The following is a 6,628-nucleotide window of genomic DNA, read 5'->3' on the forward strand; positions in this document are numbered from 1 at the left end:
CTGTGCCACCGTGCCGATATTATTTAAAACCTGCCTCTTTGACTAAGCTTTAGGTCACCTGCCTTAACATCTCTTCAAGTATTAAATGTGTTTGGCTATGTTCTTGTGAATTGCCTTGGGACATTTTATTGCTTCTTACAATATCATACATCTTGTAGTTGTTATTTTTTTTAATCAATATTGGTCCCAGGACACGTCGACTAAATAGGTCATAAACTGAGTTACAACTGCCACAAGCAGGCATCTTGTTCTGTGCCTCATTACAATGGTCTGCCAGGTGTGATAATGGTCCTCTCTCATTTGATTCCAGGCTCAAAGGGTATGAAACAGGGCACCCAGGTGTGGCACCATGGGGGGTGGGGACCACTCAGCAAGGTACTAGTCAGGGTGCCAGACAGGGGCCGAACAGCTGGACAAGGGGGTCACACAGCTGGACAGGGGGTCACACAGCTGGACAGGGGGGTCACACAGCTGGACAGGGGGTCACACAGCTGGACAGGGGGTCACACAGCTGGACAGGGGGGTCACACAGCTGGACAGGGGGGTCACACAGCTGGACAGGGGGGTCACACAGCTGGACAGGGGGTCTCTCCAAAAGGCACTTGCGGCTGTTTGGCCCCTTTAATATATTGAACACAAACCGGGAGCAGCCTCTGTGAACTGTGATTGGCTGCTACCTATCTGCACTCTGATTGGTTCCTCTGAATGTGTGTGTCAGCTCGGATTGGCCCAATGTGGAGAGCTCTCTGATTGGTCTGTGTGCGGGAGTTATCAGCTGATTGGTCCGGGAAATGTATGAATGAGGAGCTGCTGCCGACTCGAGCTTTAAATCCGGATCCGAGACCCAGAGAGAGAATCCGGATCCGAGACCCAGAGAGAGAATCCGGATCCGAGACCCCGAGAGAGAATCCGGATCCGAGACCCAGAGAGAGAATCCGGATCCGAGACCCAGAGAGAGAATCCGGATCCGAGACCCAGAGAGAGAATCCGGATCCGAGACCCAGAGAGAGAATCCGGATCCGAGACCCAGAGAGAGAATCCGGATCCGAGACCCAGAGAGAGAATCCGGATCCGAGACCCAGAGAGAGAATCCGGATCCGAGACCCAGAGAGAGAATCCGGATCCGAGACCCAGAGAGAGAATCCGGATCAGAGACAGAGTCCCGGAGCAGATCCCGGAGCGGGCGGCTGGGTAATGGCTACAATCCGAGTGACTCCGGCCCGGAAAGTGTCCACTTTGATCCGGAGCAGCGGCGGAGCGGCCCGGGAAGCGGGTGAGGAGCGGGAGTGATCTGGAGTGGGGTTTGGGGTGATTTTCACATCTGGAGTGGGGTTTGGGGTGATATTTGGGGTGGCACGGTGACACAGTGGTTAGCACTGCTGCCTCACAGCGCCAGGGACCCGAGTTCAATTCCCGGCTCGGGTCACTGTCTGTGTGGAGTTTGCACATTCTCCCCGTGTCTGCGTGGGTTTCCTCCGGGTGCTCTGGTTTCCTCCCACAGTCTGAAAGATGTGTGGGTTAGAGTGCATTGGCCATGCTAAATTCTCCCTCAGTGTACCCGAACAGGCGCTGGAGTGTGGCGACTAGGGGATTTTCACTGTAGCTTCATTTCAGTGTTAATGTAAACCTTATTTGTGACTAATAAATAAATGTTACTTTATATTCACATTTGGAATGGAATTTGGGGGTGATAGCCACATCTGGAGTGGGTTTAGGGGTGATATTCACACCTGGAGCGGGTTTAGGGGTGATATTCACACCTGGAGTGGGTTTGGGGGTGATATTCACACCTGGAGTGGGTTTGGGGGTGATATTCACACCTGGAGTGGGTTTGGGGGTGATATTCACACCTGGAGTGGGTTTGGGGGTGATATTCACACCTGGAGTGGGTTTGGGGGTGATATTCACACCTGGAGTGGGTTTGGGGGTGATATTCACACCTGGAGTGGGTTTGGGGGTGATATTCACACCTGGAGTGGGTTTGGGGGTGATATTCACACCTGGAGTGGGTTTGGGGGTGATATTCACACCTGGAGTGGGTTTGGGGGTGATATTCACACCTGGAGTGGGTTTGGGGGTGATATTCACACCTGGAGTGGGTTTGGGGGTGATATTCACACCTGGAGTGGGTTTGGGGGTGATATTCACACCTGGAGTGGGTTTGGGGGTGATATTCACACCTGGAGTGGGTTTGGGGGTGATATTCACACCTGGAGTGGGTTTGGGGGTGATATTCACACCTGGAGTGGGTTTGGGGGTGATATTCACACCTGGAGTGGGTTTGGGGGTGATATTCACACCTGGAGTGGGTTTGGGGGTGATATTCACACCTGGAGTGGGTTTGGGGGTGATATTCACATCTGGAGTGGGTTTGGGGGTGATATTCACATCTGGAGTGGGTTTGGGGGTGATATTCACATCTGGAGTGGGTTTGGGGGTGATATTCACATCTGGAGTGGGTTTGGGGGTGATATTCACATCTGGAGTGGGTTTGGGGGTGATATTCACATCTGGAGTGGGTTTGGGGGTGATATTCACATCTGGAGTGGGTTTAGGGTTGATATTCACACTGTATTGATTGCGAGCTGTATGGTGTCTCTGGCAGGGAAGGATGCGGCTGTCTTTGAGGATTCTTACCGGCTGGGAGCTCTCCTCGGCCGCGGAGGCTTCGGGACAGTTTATTCTGGAGAGCGGCTTTCGGATGGAGTGCCGGTGAGTGTCCGCTCGGTACTAGCCCAGTGTCTGGGGGAGGCGGGGGGGCTGAGCTGTCTCCGGGCTCCGTGTTAAACATCTGTCCCTGTGTTTCCAGGTCGCCATCAAACATGTGGCTCGCGACAGGATCACCGACTGGAAACTTCTGGTAAGAAACTGACCCCAAATCCCAGTGCCCCCCCCCCCCCCCCCCCCCCCCCCCGCGGCCCGGACTCGGATTGCCTCTGCCCTGCTGCAGGGATAAAATCCAGCTACTGCTGGCTGGGGGGGGGGAAGGGGGTTGTGGCTCCCGCGTCACTCACTGGATTGGGTTGGGGTAGGAGGGTGGGGGTCCTGGAGAGGCGTGTTTATTTGAGGGAGGGGGGTTTATTGGGGAAAGGGGAGGGGGTGCTTATTGGTGGAAGGGGTGTATATTAGGGAGGGGAGGGGAGGGGGTTTATTGGGGGAGGGTGTTTTTTGGGGAAAGACGTGTTTATTGGAGAGGGGTGTTTAGTTGGGGGGAGGGAGTGTTTATTGGGGGAAGGGGTATTTACTGGGGGTGAGGGGAGAGGTGTTTATTGGAGTGGAGGGGGTGTTTATTGGGGGTGAGGGGAGGGGGTGTTTATTGGGGAGGGGAGTTTATTGGGATTAATTCCCCTGGGAGCAGAGACAGGGACATTGAGATCTGGTGCTGTTTTGTCCACAGAATGGATCTCTGCTCCCACTGGAGATCGTGCTGCTGAGGAAAGTTTCCACGGGATTCCGAGGAGTGATCCAGCTTCTGGAGTGGTTTGAGCAGCCAGATGGATTCCTCCTGATCCTAGAGCGGCCAGAAGCTGTGCAGGATCTATTTGATTACATCTCGGAGCGAGGTCCGCTCCCGGAGGATGTAGCCCAGGAATTCTTCACCCAGGTGGTGCAGGCTGTGCAACATTGCCACCATTGTGGGGTGCTGCATCGAGACATTAAGGATGAGAATATCCTGGTGGACCTGCGGACTCAGGAACTCAAACTCATTGACTTTGGGTCTGGCGCGTTGCTGCGGGATACGGTGTACACAGATTTTGATGGTAAGTGTCCCGTGCTAATGTGGCAGCTTCTGCAAGGTTGGCATTGTGGATTCTGGGAGCTCCCAGTGTGGATACTAACAGCTGCTGTGTGTGTTCCAGGTACCCGGGTGTACAGCCCCCCAGAGTGGATTACCCATTACCGATACCATGGTCGCTCAGCCACTGTGTGGTCTCTGGGAATTCTGCTCTATGACCTGGTGTGTGGGGACATCCCGTTTGAACATGATGAGGAGATTACAGGCGGCACACTCCTCTTCCGCCAGCCTGTTTCTGAAGGTATGTCATCCTGTATTTGATATATCCAATTGGTTTATAAAGCACAAACAGGCCACTGTCTCCTGGCAGGGCACTGCAGAATGAGGGACCGGTCACACAGGCCCCTGGGCAGTAACTGCTGATGTGTAGTTAAGCCAATCCCACTGGACACTGAACAACAGAGTGCATTTTCTGGGAGACTCTTTCCTCCTTCCAATGGACCTGCTGTTCCCGACCTGCTCTGGGCGTTAGGGGCATCTGAGTACTGAGACTCATCTAACCCATGGCAAGCACAAAGAGACATGGGGGAAGTTCCCACAGCACCCAGTACACTGCCGCCTCCAGCATTAACCCCACAAGCCGTGCAGACTGGGCACCGCCTCTGAGGTTAATGGGTTGTCTAATCACTATCCACACTGACCAATTCCACCTCCACTGAGTTTAGGAGTATTTGCAGGACTGAGTGACCCCAGACTGATTACTTTTCACAATGTTTACAGCGAGTAAACTCTACTAGGTGCTGTTTCCCTATTAGAGAAATGATCAGAATCTCATTTCCTTAAGAGGAAAGTGTAACTATGGCAATGGAAAGCAGACTGACTTTGCTCAATGTGAGATAGTGTAAGATGCTGCCGATTCAGAATCACAGAATAGAGAGGCCCTTCGGCCCATTGTGTCTGCACCAATGCATGAAAGGCCCTGACCTGCCCACCTAATCCCACTTGCCAGCACTTGGCCCGTAGTCTTGAATGTGATGGCGCGCCAAGTACTCATCCAGGTACGTTTTAAAGGATGTGAGGCATCCCGCCTCCACCACCCTCCCAGACAGCGCATTCCAGACCGACACCACCCTCTGAGTAAAAAGATTTTTCCTCAAATCCCCCCGAAACCTCCCACCCCTCACTTTTAACTTGTGTCCCCTCATGACTGACCCTTCAACTAAGGGGAACAGCTGTTCTTTATCCACCCTGTCCTGTGCCCCTCATAATCTTGAACATCTCAATCAGGTCGCCCCTCAGTCTTCTCTGCTCCAGAGAAAACAACCCAAGACTATCCAACCTCTCTTTATAACTTAAATGTTCCATCCCAGGCAGCATCCTGGTGAATCTCCTCTGCACCCCCTCCAGTGCAATCACATCCTTCCTGTAATGTGGCGACCAGAACTGCACACAGTGCTCCAGCTGTGGCCTCACCAAAGTTCAATACAACTCCATCATGACCTCTCTATTTTTGTAATCTATACCCCAATTGATAAAGGCGAGTGTGCCACATGCCTTTTTCACCACCCTATTTACCTGCCTTTCTGCCTTCAGAGATCTATGGACAAACACGCCAAGGTCCCTTTCTTCTTCGGAACTTCCCAGTGTCAGACCTTTCACAGTATACTTCCTCGTCAAATTACTCCTTCCAAAGGACATCACCTCACACTTTTCAGGGTTAAATTCCATGTGCCACTTATCAACCCATTTAACCATTCTCCAAGTTATTTTCATTCAGTGCCTAAGATCTTTCGGGTTTTGTGGTTATTTTGGGTTCTGACAGTTCCTTCGTGTCTCTGTTACAGAGTGCCAGCATCTCATCCAATGGTGCCTTTCTCTGCGCCCATCGGATCGGCCGTCCCTGGATCAGATCCTTTCTCACCCCTGGCTGAAGCAGCACAATGTGGATCTGGATATGAAAAGCCTCGAACAGTCAGACAGCTCCAGCCAGGAGAGCTTGTGATCCCACAGGGCTCAGGGTCAAGCTGCAAGTCGAAGGAGCCTTACTGCCTGGAAGTTGCTGTCAGAATGCCTCTTACAGAGTGAGGGAGCCACAGCAGAAAGCAAGGAGAACCCAGCGTGGAGCTGGACACTGAGGTGTGCAGTGGAGATGGTCAAGGAACTGAGTTCATTCAAAGATTTATTGGGACTGAAGGTCTGAAGCTGTGTTGCTTGGCATTATGAGGCCATGAGAGCAAATCATTCATCAAACTCTCATCAGGGACCCGCTGGGCAAAGAGACAATGTGGACAATAGTCTGTCACTGTATAACACTGGGGTACAGTACTGGTGGGGACGGGACTGTCGCTGTATAACACTGGAGTACAGTACTGGTGGGGACGGGTCTGTCACTGTATAACACTGGAGTACAGTACTGGTGGGGACGGGTCTGTCACTGTATAACACTGGGGTACAGTACTGGTGGGGACGGGTCTGTCACTGTATAACACTGGGGTACAGTACTGGTGGGGACGGGTCTGTCACTGTATAACACTGGGGTACAGTACTGGTGGGGACGGGCCTGTCACTGTATAACACTGGAGTACAGTACTGGTGGGGACGGGTCTGTCCCTGTATAACACTGGGGTACAGTACTGGTGGGGACGGGTCTGTCACTGTATAACACTGGGGTACAGTACTGGTGGGGACGGGTCTGTCGCTGTATAACACTGGGGTACAGTACTGGTGGGGACGGGACTGCCACTGTATAACACTGGGGTACAGTACTGGTGGGGACGGGTCTGTCACTGTATAACACTGGGGTACAGTACTGGTGGGGACGGGTCTGTCACTATATAACACTGGGGTACAGTACTGGTGGGGACGGGCCTGTCACTGTATAACACTGGGGTA

At 52.7% G+C, this 6,628-nt stretch overlaps 1 pseudogene; it reads left to right on the top strand.

Moving 5' to 3' along the window:
* Positions 1 to 1,194: 1,194 nt before the first annotated feature.
* Positions 1,195 to 5,738, top strand: LOC144491770 (serine/threonine-protein kinase pim-3-like; annotated as a pseudogene).
* The last annotated feature ends 890 nt before the right edge of the window (positions 5,739 to 6,628 follow it).

The sequence above is a fragment of the Mustelus asterias genome, chromosome 3 (assembly GCF_964213995.1).
Source record: "Mustelus asterias chromosome 3, sMusAst1.hap1.1, whole genome shotgun sequence".
In the NCBI taxonomy this organism is placed as follows: domain Eukaryota; kingdom Metazoa; phylum Chordata; class Chondrichthyes; order Carcharhiniformes; family Triakidae; genus Mustelus; species Mustelus asterias.